This window comes from Cinclus cinclus, chromosome 2 (genome assembly GCF_963662255.1).
Source record: "Cinclus cinclus chromosome 2, bCinCin1.1, whole genome shotgun sequence".
Lineage (NCBI taxonomy): Eukaryota > Metazoa > Chordata > Aves > Passeriformes > Cinclidae > Cinclus > Cinclus cinclus.
The window spans coordinates 86,168,159-86,186,864 of record NC_085047.1 but is presented as its reverse complement, the minus strand read 5'-3'; positions in this window follow the sequence as shown (position 1 = coordinate 86,186,864).

The following is an 18,706-nucleotide window of genomic DNA, read 5'->3' as shown; positions in this document are numbered from 1 at the left end:
CTGAGCTGCAGAGCAGTGCAGGCATTAGCCAAGCTCACCCAGAAGGGGAACAACTGGAAAGAGAAGGAATTTATATGGTAACTAGGTATATGATTGTATGCATATGATACTAGAGAACTGAGAAACATCCAAAGATTTGACAATTATCAGTTAATTTTCTGGGGCATGAACAAACATCTTTCTTCACCCAGTTTGGCTGAACAATTTTCTTTATCTTTCGACCTTTACTACTCGTAGAGCTCCTTCCCTTTCAGTGAATTTGCAAAATTTGGTCTTTCTGGAGAAACTGCTACTGTAGTCTGTTCTTTGAGGAAACAAAAATTTTAAAGTCAATGATTTGAAAGCCCACAAACATTCACTCCTTATCTCACTGCTTGTTTCTCCTGACAACCCTCTTGTACTCCTGCAGTGAACACTTTTTTTATGTAGATCAAAATACTGTATTCATAAATTACTCCAGAACAGCTCCATTTCAGAGTGTTTTCTATCTAATGCAGCCAAAAGCTTTTAGATACACTCAAGACTGTGTAATTCATGGCAGGAACCTGGCTTAGTATTCAGCCAGTGCACTCTAGTCACAAGGTATTTATTCAGTCAGTGTTCTTAATCAGTACAAAGTCTGAAGTAGATTAACAGATCTAAACTCATTAAAGACACCAGTACTAACCTTAAGAATATTTATGAATTCTTCAGATCATCTTCTTAACTCAGGATTAAATATTTGTTATTTTCAAGTGCTTTCTAAAATTATCTTCATCATAGGTATTTGGGTTGCTTTTGGTATGAACCCCATTTTCTTTTGCCATCAAAGATAATCATGCAGAGAAAGAAATATATTCACTAATCATAGCTTGTTATTCCTTTTTATTGCTAATCAGACTTCTTTTCTCTTTCTGAGAAGCATGGAATCAATGAGGGATTTGTATCATATTGTCCCCATTTCAATGTGTGGAAAAAGAATAAAGTGAACAGTGGGCAAAGACACCATATGCTGATTGATTTTGCATAAATAATTGGGTGAATGTTTGTGGAAATGGAGTTGATCAGCAAAAACCACCCTAATTTGCCAGGTCCTATCACCTCAAAATAGGGCTATATTTACTGGGAAAAATTATTTGCAAAATTTCTCACTAATTCTGTTTCTCACACTCTGACTTAAAATAGATTTACATTGGAAGATGTCTAGAATCAAATTGCATCTGGTGCTTTACAGAAAATACAAAAGGCCATGTAAATTTTATGTCAAATTTATTACCTTTCAGCTGTCCAGCGCCATTAATATAGCACATCAAAAACACTCATCACTTAGGGGTTTCAGTGGCAAAGCATTTTATAATTGCTAATGAATCCAAAATAAAAAGGACATGGAAGCTGATCACTCTTTCTTGCTCTGACCCTTCAGACTTTCATATTTCTATTAATTCCTTATCAGAAAACCAGTAAACACTCGGAGTGTTTTCAAACATGACTGGTCTGTTTTTAGAACATGTAAGTGAGATCCATAGATTTATGGATCCACAGTGTTTTCTTTTCTGTCTTTCTGTACCTCAGAATCTTCCCACTGAACACTTTTCAAGTTTGGATCTTTCTACAGAAGTTTTAGCTTACCCGACACAAGCACTTTTTAAGAAATGTCCTATGTGTTTATCTGGGTAAAAAGGTTTGTAGGTGAGACAGACACAATGTTGTATCTGTGTTAAGATAGGAAAATGAAAATTCAGAAGTGTGTGGGTTTTCTTTCAATCGCTTACTTTGGGATACACTTAATAGTACTTTTAAAATACAATTTTTTTTTTTACAGGAAACATTACAGGAACCTAAGAAAATTTCCCTTTTTTCTTTGTGTCCATTGTTACTATGCACAAGAAATTACAACCATCTCTTTTTCTCTCTCCCAGAAAAAATCCCCCTGCCTCAGAAATCCATTTATACTTGGACAGGAAATGTAGTTTAAAGCATAGGAGAAAATGAGTTAGGTGATCTGAAACATTTAGAATAAAAAAGTATTTCCAGAGCATACGTGTATTTTAAAAAGTTTCTTTAGGCATTATGGAGTAGAATAAATATTTTGCTTTGTTTCCCTTCAGAATATAGATCATATTAATGCTGCCATTCTTTACAGACACAAACAAAAATCCATTATGAGCAAGTAAAATAAGGGTATGGTTAGAGCCAAATAGTTCACTCATCTGAACATTAAAAATATCTGTGTGCATATTAACTTGACAACAGATTGGGGTATAACCCTGGTCCACAACTCCCTCAGTTCCAAGTACTGCATAGCCATAGCTTCATCTCATTGACTCAAACTACATTATTACATGAATGAATTACTACCACTCAGGTGAATTATTGATCCGCATAATTTCTGTCCTTTGTTACTCATTCTTAAACTAGGTCATTGAAGTGCTGTGATTACAGCATATTATTGTTCTAGACTGATCTGTGGTTGCTCTTAGAAATTACTGATCTGATTTTCTGAAGTTGATTCCCCCCCCCCCCCCTTTATTAGAGAATTCCATTTTTGTCCTTATTCTGTTTCAAATTATTTGGTTTATGTAATTTTTTTCATCATAGCAACATTGTAGGTGATTAGAGAGATGTAGTGTTTCTAAAGGACCAAGAAAAAAACACTTAAAAAAGAACCACTTTCCCTTTGATCAGCAACCCATAGAAACCTGCTGGCTTCTTTCAGACTTTATAGCTCTTTTAATTAACTTAGTACTGGCTTTGCTATTTTACAGAACTAAACCACTGTAAGAATGTTAAGGCAATAATAAACATCTCATTTAAATCTACTAAAGAGAGAAAAAAGTAAATTACAGGAAGATCTCTGTCCTTAGTTTACCCTTTTGTGTCAAACATTTGGAGAACATCTGGGAACTGACACAGTTTTTCTTAGGACATAAAGGAGTCCCTCTGGAGAAAGCAGGCTCACTTAGTGAGATGAGAAGCATCCATTCTTTGCTGCCTAAAATATGTCTAAGAAGCTGGGATCAGTATCAGCTTGCAAAATTTTCTTCATTTCCATTTCTTTCTTTTAGTGAATACAACCCCCAGTTTTAGAATTATAGCAACCTTCTAATTTTTTATTAATATTTTATATTTTTCAGCTGAAACCTCAATGCACTGATGAGTTTTCATCCATGGATTTCCAAAAAGGAGGAAAAATTGACTCAACTAAATTCCTTCTGACTGAAAAAAAATGGTGTTTTGTTTATGGTATGGAAGAAAAAGAGATCAAATTCTTTTTACAAGTTTCATGTTTATCTTTAGGCAAAGAAGGGAGAAGTTTAGAGAGTGTTTGGGAAAGAGCACGGGAAATAATCCAGAAATCTAGAAAGCCTGCTTCCCACAGCAAGGGATTTAAGAAGATCAGTTTATTTTTTATTTTTTTTTTAATAGTACTTTAAGAGATTATTTGATCAAGTGTGGCAAGTATCTCCATGAATAAGGAATTGCAGGTGCTGTAGAGATTGTTCATCTACTGATGATAAGCAAGAGGCTGAAACTAATCATGTTCCAAATGGAAAAAAATGGGATTTTCTGGCCATGGTTGTACCAGAAGTCAAATGGAGAGGATAGAATCTGTGTTGCTTAATATCCATAAATCCTGAATAGATACATTTATCAAAATTATTCTCTAACTTAGTCAGATTTTGCAGACATAATGCAGGCAAGTAAACAATTTAATAAGCCCTTCATGTCCTGACAATGCCTCCTACCCCAGAACTGGCCCGAACTAAATTTTGCATCTCAGATGATAATATTTAAATTTAAAACTCACATTCCAAATGAATTTGATAAGTAATGATCTCTGTTCATTAGATGCCTTTTCCTTTAATAACTTAATTTTGATTTTTCAGTGGCTAAGTTAAGCTTAATATTCTATCTTTATACCCAGATTTGTAATGAGGAAACTGTCCAGGGTGCACCTAGGCCTAGCTGCAGGTCTGCACATTCAGCAGTGTCCATCCCAAATCCTGCCTTCCATTCATCCTTATCTGGGACCATTTCATCTCACACCCCTTCACTTTTTCTGGCTAGTTTTGTGCTAGGAGCTTGGAAGCACCCTGAATGTTCTAGCTAGGGCATAGTCATTGTAATTAGAGACTGAAAAATTGCTCTGCTAAGTGCACTTATATGGTATAAAAACACTTATATGGTATCTGCTGTGAGAAGCTGAGAACTTCCTGAAAAGGATGTGTTTTCCACAGGGGGACAAAGGTCCTTTGGGGATTGATCCTGCTGGTTGCTGAGACCAGAGACATCTACAGAGACATCTCCTTGGCAGGCACTAAGCAGTGCCCCTTTGGGAAAGCAGCTTGAGGGATAAGAAGGCACATTAGGATGTGGCATTTACTGTACAGCTCCTTGAAAGCTTGAACCCATTCAAGGTTTTCTGCAAACCCTGTAAAACCTTCTCTTAATTATGAGTTGTGCTAATCCACTCAGGAACAACAGCAATCCTGTACGATTTGTCACTATTATTAGCTAACTAAAGCAGTTTCAATACTGACCTGAATCAATCCAGAGGACTGAAAAAACTTGCAACATGGTGTATAAATTCCAACAATGGATAAATTAGAGGTAATTATGAGCTGTTTCTGGACACTCTATGAACAGGAGAAATAGCTAAACTCATTAAAGGCACAATTCCTTGCAAAATAACTTTTTCAATCTTAGTTGTGAAAAATCATACACAGACAAATTGTCTGCTCTTAAACTGGTCCCTAATGCAAGCAGTTTTTCAGGAATGGGGCAGGGTGTCAATTTACCCTCACCCCTCTGTCACTAGCCCCAGTAGTCTCATTGCAGAAATGTTGTGCTTTTCTGTGCTGTGTTAATAGCTGTCACTGTTGCTAACCTAAAAGTACTGCTGTACTTGGCACTTTCATCTCTTCCATCTTGCTTGCCAATAGCCCCAAACTGCGTGCTGAGGTGGAGAAAGAATTGAATTAATTCAAGTTCTACTATGAGACACATACCTGGACTCTACTGCTAAGTTTATTTGAAGTTCTTTCTCTTGCTGCTTGCTGTTGTTTCAAGTAAGGTTGAAATTTTGAAGCTGATGGTGATTATGGGCTGTTGTCTGAACAACGTTTTACTATTCAGAACTTAAAATGAAAATAGCTCTTTTCAAAATGTGATGTGGGTGATGATTATTTCACTCCAGCAGCTTCATTTCATTGAAACAGTGATGAAATTAACAAAACATTAGCTCAGAGTTCTTGCTTGTGTATGTTGTCTCACAAAATGTCAGAATTCAATGCACAAGATAGTAAAATAATGAGATTAACTGTATATCTTGGTGTAGTTTTAGCTGTTTACAATTATGAGAAAAAATAGAGCAAAAATAGGTTAAATTCTGTGTGCTTTGTAGGAGTTCGGTATCTCACAGGACACCTTTTAATGTCTTTAGTTTTGTGGCTTTGGACTAATACAGTGGCTTTCAAAGTCAAATGCCAACCTGTGCTTCCAAAATGTCATTGAATGAATTGGCGGTCTTCCTCTTTTTTATTTCAAGGGATCATTTGATCAAAACAAACAAGTTACAAACCCAAAAGTTTTTAGTTTATATATTCATTAGCAGGCAAAAATTTTATATGTCCTATTTCTGCATAGGCAACATGATTTGTACAAGTGTCCAGAATGCTTCATTGATTCCAATCCACTTCATAGTCCATTGGGTATGAAATAAAACCAGAAGAAAATTAGCATTCACTGACACCTTTTTACTTCAAGGGCCTATTGTGTGTCCCAAATATCTCTGAAGACACAGTAATGCATTCATCACTGGCATGAAGTCACTGATGGTGTTACATGGAAGACTTTAATACCATAGAAATTGTCTCTGCAGTATGAACTTTGTGCTTTTGATGATAAGAAAGAGCACTGCAATGACTGTGGATTTTATCTGAGGAAAGGAAGAGCAGAAAGGAGTGGTAGGCTGCCTCTTCTGCAGCATTTAATGTCTGGTCTTGGTGGCTCAGCCATCTAGGGTCTTGGGAGAGGATTCCAGAGTTGGGACTGTTTTGACACCCTGAGAATGACAGGAATATTCACTCGCTGTTCACACAGATTAAAGCAGGAGAGGAAGAAAAAGAGTTTGCCTGAGAAGATGCAGCCAAAAACAGGGAGGCCATTTCCACTCCATACACCTTGTTAGTTAGAATTTTACTTCCAGCTTGCTTCTGGCAACTACAAAATACATAATAAAATTAATAACAGTTCATTGCCTCCAGCTGCTCACAAGAAACAGATGCAGTTGTGGACCTATTGAGTCAGCATTTCTTCCTTCCCAGTTATACCTCATCTTGAGTGGGAATATTTGAATAATGAATTGTGTATTTGACTACAAAGTAGGACAGATATAAATAAAATTATTCTCCTCAACTGCTGCATTTTACTAAGAAGCTCTTACACAGTTAAGCACAGGAGATTTAGGAGAAGCACATTGTGAGGAATGTGCAGTTTTGTCTTCATTCATTTGGGACATTTCCTCTCAGTTGCATCCTGTGAGAGATAAAGGTACACAGCAAGGTGAGTTCTTTGCCCTGACATGAAATGGCTGATCTTACCATCTTGGGCATACTCTTGGATTTTGTTACCTGCCTGAATCTTTCTTTTTCCTTTATAGATGAGAGATAATAGCATAACCACCTGTGACCTCTCTGCCGAGGCATCTCTCAAGAAATTTTTGTTTGAAAAGTTGCAGATCCCCTTTCCTGAAATGTGTTGTGACCCTGGCATATATCCACTGCAGAAACATTTCAAGGGAAATCACATGAATTTCTAAGACTATTAAAAACATGATTTACATGTTCTATATAATTCAGGGTAAAATATTTCCCCTTACTGAAAAGTATCCAATTCTGTCTGAAAGTAGGAGCCAGAAGGAGAGGAATTTTTCCATTGACCATTGACCTTCATATAAGGATAGCCAAATCAGCTTGGTAAATTAAGCCTTGGATAAACACTTTGCAAGACTTTAGAATTCCTGTATAACCCAGCTGACAGAAAATTGAGAAGTTATTCAGATAGTCAATTACATCTTAAATGAAAAACAGGCTGGAAGCATCCATAATTTAGAAGAAACTCCTAAGTCCCAAAAGAAGGAAAAGAGAAACTATTTTAGGTACATTTCTACTTCAAATTAAACAGTCATATAATGGCTACAGCTATGCCTGCAGCTTACATCACAAAAAAAAAAAATAAATAATAATAGCAAAAAATGATGGTAATACACTTAGACAGCCTTATTTAAAGAACCAGGGGACTGGAAACAAATGGTTACAGCTAGAGATATAAATAGTCCAGGTAAAAGATAATGATAATAATGAAATATGAAACACCAGGATAGGAAGAATTATAAGTGGCAGCACCAAAGGTTTTTATTCTGCAGCCCCCCATGTCCTGACTGGCCAAAGAGGTGCCTGAGGTCAGAATCATGGTGCTCTCACAAAGGAATCCCCTGAAGTTAAGCACTGGCTGGCTCCTCCCCTGCCCTGCCACTTTCTGCTATCCTTCTCCTTCAGAAAGGACCTCTGGGAGTCCACCTTGGCCACCTTCTTTCGTTAAGATTTTGGGAATTTTTAATTAGATGTGATTTGTTTGAAACTGACAATGTTTTGGAGGCAGGAGACACACAGGAATTCAGGCAGCGATCAAATACATCTAATTACCTTGGGAATGCAGGTAGAAATAATGCCCCAATGAAAAATATAATATTTTTTAAAAAATTAATCAAATTTTTTTTTCATTTAAATGCTCCTTTTCTTTCTTATGCTCTGTAATTCTTTGAGCTTCTCAGTCTTGGTTATGAGAGGGAACCTCATCAGTGTATACAAATATCCAGAGAGGGGGTGCCAAAAGGGAGGGATCTTCTCAGATGCTGAGCAATGGGACAACAGGCAGTGGGCAGAAACTGAAGTTCCACAGGAAGTGGATGGGCACAAAAAATTCCACCTGAATATGAGGAAGAACTTCTTTACTTGTGTGCAACTGCACATGAGAATAGATTGCACAGAGAAGTTGTGGAATCTCCCTCACTGGGGATATTCAGGAACCGTCTGGACACAATCCTGTGCCACGTGCTCTGGGATGATCCAGCTTGAGCAGGAGGTTGGACCAGGTGCCCCACTGAGGTCCCTTCCAACATGACTGGTTCTGTGATTCTGTGAGTTTTATAAATAATCCAGAGCTCTTAGGAAAGTAAGAATTGTGAGGCTGCATAGATTCACAGATTGATTTTACAGTGACTCATACATCTAATTCACCTTGCCTTTTTCTTAGCTGACTTCTGCTGAGAAAGACACTTTTCCCAAATTTGCTAACATCTGCATTTCAGGATTGGTAACACCACACATTTTTGAGAATCTTGCCATTTAGTGTGCCAGAGACAATGTTTTCCAGTCTGGAAAAGTGATTCCAGAAATGGGGAGAGCTTGTTATGTCAAGCCAGTGTTACACTAGTCACAGCTTTAGCATTGAGCAAGACTGAGAGATAAAATGACTTGTTAATAGGAAAACACAAATTTGCTACTATGAAATAAAGTTTAAAAACTATAGCAAAATTAGTGAGTTCATGCTTAATATAAGAAACTTTCTGTGCTACTCCAGCATTGTCATAGCTTTGCAGGTCAGCCCACACTGACCTCAGCACCCTGCCCTGGGCTTATTAGGTGCTGGAAAGCTCCCAGAACTGTCTTTCCTGCTCCCAGCTGAGGCTAATAAGTCATGCTAACATGCAATTTTCCTTTGAGATTTTTTTTTTCTCATGAGCAGCCATAATCCTGAGTTCATGTTATGCCCCCTTTTGAGGGCTGCAGTTTGGATTCCCATTTCCATTTTTAACATGAAGAAACAGAGATCTTGCTTTTATACCTCTTCTGTTCTGTTCTGTTCTGTTTACTGGGCCCTTAAAGCAATCCATAGATAGATCAGCCTATTGTGTCATGAGATATGAAATGTACAAGATTTATTACACTTTTTGTGCTACCGTCATGACCCTACATATGATAGTAAACCTAAAGGATGACAGATATGAGTGTGGGTTGTTTGGATGACACAGCACACCCATATGATTTGTGTAATAGAATAACAGAGGTTGCAGTTGAAGTTGTTTTAGGTCCTTCCTTAGAATGTAAATACTCAAACTTTTAAGGGTTACAGATACTTTTATACTATGAGCTTTAGTAGGTATGGACCTCTGATCCTCTACATAATAATATGAAGGCTGCTTGAGCGCATATTGTGCTCTTAACTGTGGTTTGAACAAGACAGTGTGGCCAGGCTATTAGTTAATTGGATTTTAGACATATCATTTAACCATGGTAGATGACATTTTCTTGGAAAATTGACTGGGGTGGTTTAAACTGTAAAACCTTTGAAAAGCACAGATTTTGCAAATTATATCCTTTGTAAAACTGTATAAGGGATATCTCTAAATGCAGGTCATTACTAAATCCCTTCAGGAAATATAAACAATAGCCACTGAGTATGTTTGGACAGGATTGGATACTTTGGATGAAATGGCTTTCTGGGACAGGATATGCTGTGGCATGTGTTATTAGCTGTTGACTCCCCTGCTTGATTACGACAGCTTTCGTGTCACTGCTGAGCTCTTCTGAAGGAGAAGATTTTCAGTGCCTGCATAAATATTAGGATGTCACAGTATAATTCATTTAAATAATCAGTCAGCTAGCTGATAGCTGACTGATGATGTATTTGAATTAGAGAGAAACAGATTCAGGGTAACTCCTGGCTTGTTAGCTGGAGTACTCACTAGTTAATGCAAATGTCTGAGTGTCACATTTTCAAAATGGTGTCTGCTGGACTGGGTCTCTCAGGGCATAAAGAAACTAGGAGGTTAAAGCATGTATCCTACATAGGCTTCACCTTCACCTGAGCCTGATGCTCAGCTCTACTACAGTGTCTCAAGCCACGTCCCTCATTTTTTAATTATGTGAATACTCAAGTAGTTTTATTGTAAATTATATTCTTAAATATAGTGTCCTAGATTTAGATCACTGCAGATCCTAAAAGCTTCCTTGCTGACCCTTAGAACCTAAATCAAAAAGTACAGGACATACATGGTGTTGAATTCAAGTATTTCACTGAAAGTAATGGAAAGGCTGGGCGGGAATGAGTGGACCCACAGGAATATGGAGTAATGGAATTTCAAGGAGTTTAATTTAATTTCAAAAATTAAATACTGAGCTCTCTGAACGATGAGTAATTGTATCATTATAAATATCAACTGGCCAACGCATTGGCTTGGACAAATGTTGCTGCATGATGAAATATGCAAGCAGATCAAAACCCTGCTGCTTGCAGGGACATCATGCAGAGATAGATGAGACAGAACACAGCTTTCTTTGTCGTGATGGAGCAGTTTCAACCCCTCCAGCAGCCTATCATTAGGCTGGTGGAAACAAGAGCTTGAGGCACACCTGACTCTTAGTCTGTGCTGTAAAAGACACAGCACTAACTGGGTGCCCAGCTCCTTTGTCCTCTCCTCACAGTATCCATCCTCAACTTGATGCCTGACCCCAAGCATCTCTGAAGAAACACTGTCGGCCAGCGCAGCTGTTTGTTAGTGCTCAGGTGGAGCTAACGCACCCAAATCAGCAGTTACTTTCTAAAAATGATGATTTCAGCCCTCCTTTGAAAGAAGGCAGCCAGGTAAACTGTTACTGTGAAATGTGCTGGAGCTATGCTTAGCACAGTGTGCTACAGTGAATATTTTGATTTAACTTTCACAGCCCTGAAAACACAGGCAGTGTCTGGCAGTGCAAGAGCCATGAAAATTTCATGAGCAGGGAAACAGCAGATTCCAGAACTTCTCATTGACACTGGCTTAGTGCAGGCTCTTGCTTGAAAAACAGCCTGGCAGAGAGGGGTCGCAGATCCAGATGCAACACAAGAAAGAAGTAGACTAAGAGCAAGACTAAATAGACTGGAAACTGGCATTTTCTGAAGGATAGGAAATGGAAAGATCCTCCTACACCTTTTCCAGTGACATATGGGATGTAGCTACATGGAGTGCTCTGTGGTGTATCACCCTTAGTAGTTTAGGTGGGGGTGCTCCAGGGAATGCTCCAAGGATGCCCGCAGGTCACTGAGGCTGGTGCTTTGGGTCCACATGCATGAGCCCCCATCTTGTATCTAGGTCTGTCTCTATACAGTAGCAGATCTGGCTTTTTCCACCTCATGCTGGAATTAATGATGGTCTGGCAGAAGGATTTACTTAGCCAAACTCATTAAAAAATAAAACATCTTGTGAGAACATGGTAATACATAGTATAGCATATCTGTAAATATGGGCTGTGACCAAAGAGTATATTAATGTAATTATCTTGTTATGGTAACATTTTTTTCCTTGCTTACTGATTGATATTTAAATTTGTGGGATGTTTGCAAGGACCTTTATATAAGTTCTCATAATACCCTTCATAAAAACTTCAGATGACATAATAAAAGAGAAACTGACTATTACCAGGGCAAAATTATTCCATCTATTTTACAGCTGAGCGGGTGAGGGGAGAATTGAATAGGCAGCCTGCTGAAGGCCAGACACCAATGCTGTGTCTGTGAGTTTTTGTAACAGAGGTCTTATGAAATCCTATCTGATGCAGCCACATCCTAGACAGTCAGAAATAATGTACAGATATATACAGCAATTCCAAATATCTCCTGGGGCAGAGTGTGCACACAGGAATAGCAACACTATGCAGCCTGTGGAGATATCAATGAGAAAACCAAATTTAGAAAAAATAGAACCCTTTGCTTTTTGTTTGCTCTGGTTTTATTTTCTTTCTTATTTTTCTCAGTTTCTGTTTCCCCTGGAGTACTGTCTTTTCATCTTTTATCTTTGTAACAGAACATTTCGTTTTCAGTAGTCCCCAGCACACAGTTCCATCAATAAATATTTTTATATTTGATGACTGAAAAGTGTCTAATATCAACCTGTTGATCCTGTTTGTGCATGAGAAACTTCAGAGTCCTGATTTTTCAGGGCACATGCAGTTACTGTGAAAAGTAAGTACAGCTCCTAATTTGGCCTGACCTTTTGCAGCATCTATGCCCAGTTAAAATTTCTGGAAAAATATTGGTGCTTATAGATTAAAACATAATGATCTTGGGAAAATTTAGACAGGAAGCTGATACAATTCTTAAAGGCTCAAGCACTGCATAGCATCAGCAGCTTTTAGCCTCTACATTTCTGTTGCTATGTCTGTCATAGAAATACCATTAACATTTGTCTTCTCTTACTTCTCATTTATTTCCCAGCATTTTTAGTGATGCAAGACTTGTTGATACATGTGAGAGAAAAATTATATGAATACTTCTGCAGAGAGTATGGTTGTAAAAGATGTTCATGCTTTCCATCAGGCTATGAAGGCTTTTAGCTCTTTTTAGTTTTTAGTCAATAAGCCTCAGTATTAGAGAAAGAGAGCATGCTTTCCGAAATACACAACAATTCTGCATCAAGGTTACACCCTACCCTTCTGCTCAAGCTGCAAAGAGTATTGTCAGTAGGGACGGCTACCTATGCAGATGGATTGAACTCCTTAGAAGCATCAGAAATTATGTTCTGCAAAACTTTAGGACTGTGTGCTTCCTTCTATTTATGCTGCCTCTGGGGCCTTAGTGCCTACTACAAAACAGTTACAAGAATAAGTAACTCAAGTCCCAGTGTGCCTCGTGGAGAAGCATAATGGAGCTGTCTGTTTAGAAGCTCACCTGGCCTTTAATTAGCACCTCCACAGAGCCAAGCACACCCTGCACTGTGCAGGAAGGAACAGTCCTGTACATGTTTGCACCACACGGCTTCCCACCCCTCTGGCTGCTGGTCTGGGGGCTCAGACATCCCCCTGTACATCCTCCTCTGTCATGTGGCTGAGTCCCCCATGGAAGAACAGGAGGGCTGCACTGAAGTTGGCACCAAGAAGGACATGCTCCCCTCAGGTGTATGATCAGGATCTTCTCCCATCACCTCTGACTCAGCAGCTGAACCCTGGGCACATCTTTTGCTTGAGAGTTTCAGGGAATGATTTCCAAAGGTCTTTGGATTGAGAAGACCAAACACCTGTAGAGGTCTCTCTTCACTTGGTCAGAGATTTATCTCCCTTCCGCCAAGGCTCTTGCCTCGTGCTCTGCAAATCCTCTCTGGCAAAAGATGATAATGTGATAAAGCTTTCAGAAATTATCATTTCAGAGGTTGAGGTAATTAATACAGAATCCTTACTGTTCAATTTATTCTACCATTTTTGGAGTGATGAATTCACAACACAGAACAGTAATCGTCAGGCAGCTACATCTAAACCATGTAATAACTTGAGGTTTTAATGGGAATTGACAGCTGACATGTACCAGAAGTGTTACCTACCATGGCCTGAAATTGAGGGAATTATGTGACAAAATTAAGTACTTGCATGCTTCCTGGCAGCAGCTCTGATTTTAGTAAGAAGCAAAGAAATACAATTACTGCACAAAAATTTCCTGCTATGTTTGATCAGATTTTAAATCTACAGTACATCACTTCAAACTATGCCACTAGGTATGCATGTAAACACATTCATCTTCATGGATGTCTCAACATGATTTACACAAGAAGCAACACAATTTCCTGCAACAGCAGTATCTTCAAAGTGGAAAAAACCCCAGAACAACTTCCCAGCTTTCTCATCTTTTTTACAGGTAGCCATTTAAAAATACTTCTTTGTAAAATTTAGTTTAGCACACAGGAGTAATTTGAAAGGATTTTTCTTCCATCATAAAGATTTTTAGGCAGTTTTATCACCTTAATTTTGTAGCTCTGATGTTTACCTTTTTTACCACATAAAGTTACAAGCTTTTCAAATCCTACCAAAAGGAAAAAAAACAACCAAACAAACAAACAAATAAACAAAAATCTGCAGCAATCCTGTGCCCTGCTTTTTGACAAGTGTATTTTATAAGTAAAAATGGCAAGTTTCTTCAAAAGGGAACCCTGTAGGTGGACTCTGCAGTAGCTGAAGTGAGAAAGTGGAGGAATTCAATAGGTATCAGCCTGTTTTGCTTTCCAAACTGCTGGGTTAGCAAGGATCAGGTGGTGGTGCAATGCCTTACACATACTCAAAATATCTTTCCAGCAGGGGGATGTAGAATTCCAGTTTTTTATGTTTTGCAAGAGTGGTGGGATGATTATTTTTCTATGTCACAAGTACCAGAATGGATCTATTTCAACAGAGAGAAACATAAGAGCAAAACAACCCAAGGAAATTTGTTTGAAGCATTCCCAAATCTGAGCAAATGTTAGATTGTTTCTTTTTTTCATAATCTGAATAAATGATGACCAAGAAGGCATTTTAATCACTTGCCAGATCACTGCCTGGGAAATGACTGGGTCCAGTATTCCTGAATCTGGTCAGAAGAAATTATGGATGAATTGTGAGATAGCATATTGATGATTTAGAAATTATTTGGCCAGTATGTGGCTCGCTTAAGGCAATGCAAACTAAATCACAATTGTTCTGAAGCATGTTATTCCATGGCAAAATCAATTAAAAAAAACCCAGTATTTTATAAAAGAAATAAAAATTGGCTAGGCAGTCTAGAATCTCTAGGCCAACAAATAGAATTTTCCTTGCTAATATAGTTGAATGCTAGGAAAAAACCTGAGCTCAGGAGCCCAGTCCAAAGCAGTTTCTTTGGATTTTGACAGATGAATTAACCATTAGCACCTGCCACTGAATCTCATGTGGTCATTGACAGTTATCCAGTAATACCACCCCTTTCAGGGGGGTCTAGTCCTGCTTTTATTGAAGCCAGTGGCAGAATTCCCAACAACACCAGGAGGAGCCGAATCCACTTAATCTGCAAGCTGCTGGTTCAGTAAGAGTCATGGTAATTATGCATATGGCCATATAAAGAAGTTCAGCTGAAAGTCATTTAAAAAAAAAAAAAGTGGAAGAGAAATTCTGTTGTAATACAAAATTACTGAAGACTTAGATTGAAGAGATAGAAGACGATAAATCATTTGACATATTAAAGTGTGGACAAATTGTAAGAGAAATACATTAGGGATATCAAGATGGGCATGAAGAACAGGTCTGTATGAATGAAATCTTTGAAACTTTTATTTCAGCATTAAGATAGAATTTTACAGGTTTAATTACATGCTGAGATTTGCACTGTTGGAAGCAACTAATTTCAGCAGGGCTGTGAAGAGTATAAATTAGTATATTACTGACTTACTCAGATTTGTGTTCCTTGAAATAGGGAGCTGGCTTCAAAAGAAAGGGAATAAAAAGAGGGAAATGTGTGTAGATCTTACAGCTAGAAGGAACCATTTAAAATTGCTTCAGGGGAGTTTGAAGTTAAATTTGGAAATAGTTTGTCTCCAGAGATTGTGAAATCTTTATTAGTAGCAGTCTTTGAGAGTAGGTGTTAGATAAACTCTTTTTTTAGGAATGTCAGAAAAAAAAGCAGATCCTGCCTTGGGAAGGGAAGGTAGGCTAGAGAATGTCTGGAAATGCTTCCAGGCATATTTTCTTTAATTTCTATTTTTATTTTTTCAAAGTGATGATTTCTTCTAATTTATAGGTCTCATAATTTTACTCACGGCTGCTTTACAGAATGGAAAGACTCCTATTTGGCATGTGGTCTGGTTTTAAGAACATTATAAAATAAAGATTCCCTTTATCACATTTATGACAGACAGCAGTGCCTAATGACCAGTGGTGAAGAACAGTGCCACTGCACTAAGTGTTGTACTCAGCAAGCATTAGAGGGCCAGCTCCTGTGAGGCTTTTGGGCTGGAAATCCTTTGGTCCTTTGTGCACGTGGTCAGTCACTCTCATGACACACGGTCCATGGGATGTCGCTCCACTCCATTTGGAGAACTCTGTTGCACTTCCTATTTTCTTCCTCTGAAAGTACTTACACTGTAATAAAATAATTATTTTGGTCAGCAGATTTGTTCCCTGAGCATATCCTACTGGAACTGAGATGCCTATGTTGAGAAGTTCCCTACCTCTCCTCTAGATAAGATGAAAGGGGGAAGTACTTTCCAGGCATGTGAGGTCAGTGTTGCCTTACAGTGATGATTCTCCTCCCCCTGCGTACGTAAGGAAATTCAGATGTCCAGACCCCTAACCTAGAAATTTCAACCTGGCTGAGGGTTTTTAAATGGATTTAGTCATTAAATTTCCTCAGTAGGATGCCTTCTCTATTTTTTTCATCAGATTTAGTGGCTTCTTCCGTCACAGCCAATGTTTCTATTCTCAGTCTTTTACCAGTAATGTCAAGTTCAGACCTTGTTTTTACTGTATCTGTCATGAAGGTCCTACCATTTGAAGCAGCTATTTTGAATTATAATCTTTTCCCTCACTGCCCTTTACCTTCACTCTTTGTTGGGTCTGGCAAAATGACCTTGCAGACAGGAGCATGAATATTACCACCATGCAGTTACAAGATGCCAAGAAGCGATTTTGCTGCCAGTGGGGCCTTATACCCATGTTAATGCCAACCATCTGCCATTATTTAGGCATTTTCCCAGACTTCAAAAAGTTGTGATGCTCTTTCGCTATTGTTTTGATATTCAGAGTTTGCTTTAAGGACTGATGTCTCTGTGGGAGGCATTTCAGTTCTAGCCAAGTACCTCTATCAAATTTGATTCTGTGCTTTAATGTTTCTTTTCAACATCCAATGTTTTGAAGTAGGATTCCCAATCTAGGTTCACTTTTTTTCCTTGAAATGATACAATTTTCCTCTTGTGGTGCACTATAGTGACACTCACTGCACAGACTCACAGAAATTAGACTGCCATGAAACATGACAGAATCTATTTCATCTTATTATTTTGTCAGCTTCTTACTAGTTCTGTTTCTGTTTGGAGGCATGGCTGGGGGAAAGAAAACCTGTACTAACCACTGCAAAAAAAAATTAAGTCTAGCCCAGCTGAAACAAGCACACTAGTACACACACTGAGCAGTACAGCACTAGTCAGGCACCTGCCAGTTGATTCTGTATCAATCTGAAAAACTCTGGATAAGTGCTTGGAAACCACAGTGTTCACCATTTGCAACAGCAGTTGTAAGAGAGAACTGTGAAACATCATGGCCTCGAAGAAAATAAAATGAAACCCATTCTGTAAGGGAAGTGATGGGAGAAAAACACAGCCGATCAGCTCTTTTTGATCAATACCAGGAAAACTGTAGTGGGCTTCTGTCGTTAACTAATGGACCTCCAGTCAAAGCTCAGCAAATGCAGCCAGTGGCAAGATGGTTCCACTGCTCCTAAAGTCTGATCTTGCAGTGAAGATGTTGCAGCAGTACCCATCCATGCTGAAATCACACCCTCAAGTGCACCATGGAGCCTTCTAATGATAAAGATAATGAACCATTGAAATAAAGTGGCTGGGAATTGGGAAGCCTCTATGTTGAAGGTCTTTAAATGGCAGCAGAATAAAAAGCTATCAGGAATGATGCAGTTAGAGATGATCCTGCCTTTGGGCAAATAGACAAAGTAATTGACCTCCTGATGTCCTGGCCGGGTGCATTTTTTAACTTTATAACCTTACGTTTTCACTGGATAGTGAGCCTTGCTAATCTGTTTTTTGGAGGCTCTTGTACTGCCTCAGTGCAATGTTGATGCATCAATCTTCAGAGTGACATCTGAGCACTAGTAGTGCCTGCTATTAGGTTTGCTTGCAAAATTACATTCCAAAATGACATTATTCTAAGATTGCTCTGAATGTAACGAGTCACCTCCCTTTGCTGCTAGGCTTTTTAGGTCTTTGAGTCTCCTTGCATCCATAGAAAGCTTTCAAATGTGATGAACTACTTATCGTCAAGGATGGCAGCTCCATACTTTTTTAATTTAATAAGGGAAAATATATTCCTAATATACAGAATCTTGCAGGTTCATTAGTTCTGTAGGCTGCATGTAAAGTGTTCCTTGCCTTTTAAATTCTGAATATCCCTCTCCAGCTTACTTGCAGAATTTGCCTGGTGGTATAATTTGGTTTTATAACAATAACAGGTATTAAAGTTATCATTAGAGTATATGTCTACCAGATTTATCTCTACCAAGTTCTAAAGTACTTGTTCAACTGGGTTTCTGATTCTTAAGTAATTAAAATGTTATTTGGTTGGTAGCCTGAAAAATGCTTCTGTAGAACAATCCAGATAGAATAGATCCACACTTGCTTCCTGGACTCTGCTTTTTTTGGGTGCAGTGATCCACTATGATCCACAGACTATGACATGCCAGCAAATTCCTATGGATTTCCTTGGAGAGAGGGACAAGTCTGAGAATATTTTGTTATGATGTCTTTGAAATGAGTTTCATGTAAACAAAACAGGGTTTAGCTGCATGGGTTCCTGCTCTAGATAATATGACCCAGAACTCTCCAATGCATTTTTTCTGTGCAAGTGTATATCTTCTGTGCAAATTTACCTTCATTATACTTTCTTATTATACAAATTATTGATTATATTATATGATTTAGATGCAGCCTCTGAACAGAGAGAATATATCCCTATCTGATATTTAGTCTTTTCTTGGGCTTTTAAAAAAAACTTGTTAATATATAAATTAAAAATATAGTTAATATGGTATTTAAGATGTAACACTTCTTTGTTGTTTAACCTGTCATTATGTCTGATTATTCCACTACATTATGAGCTTATTCAGAGTAGAATAGAAAAACATCTTG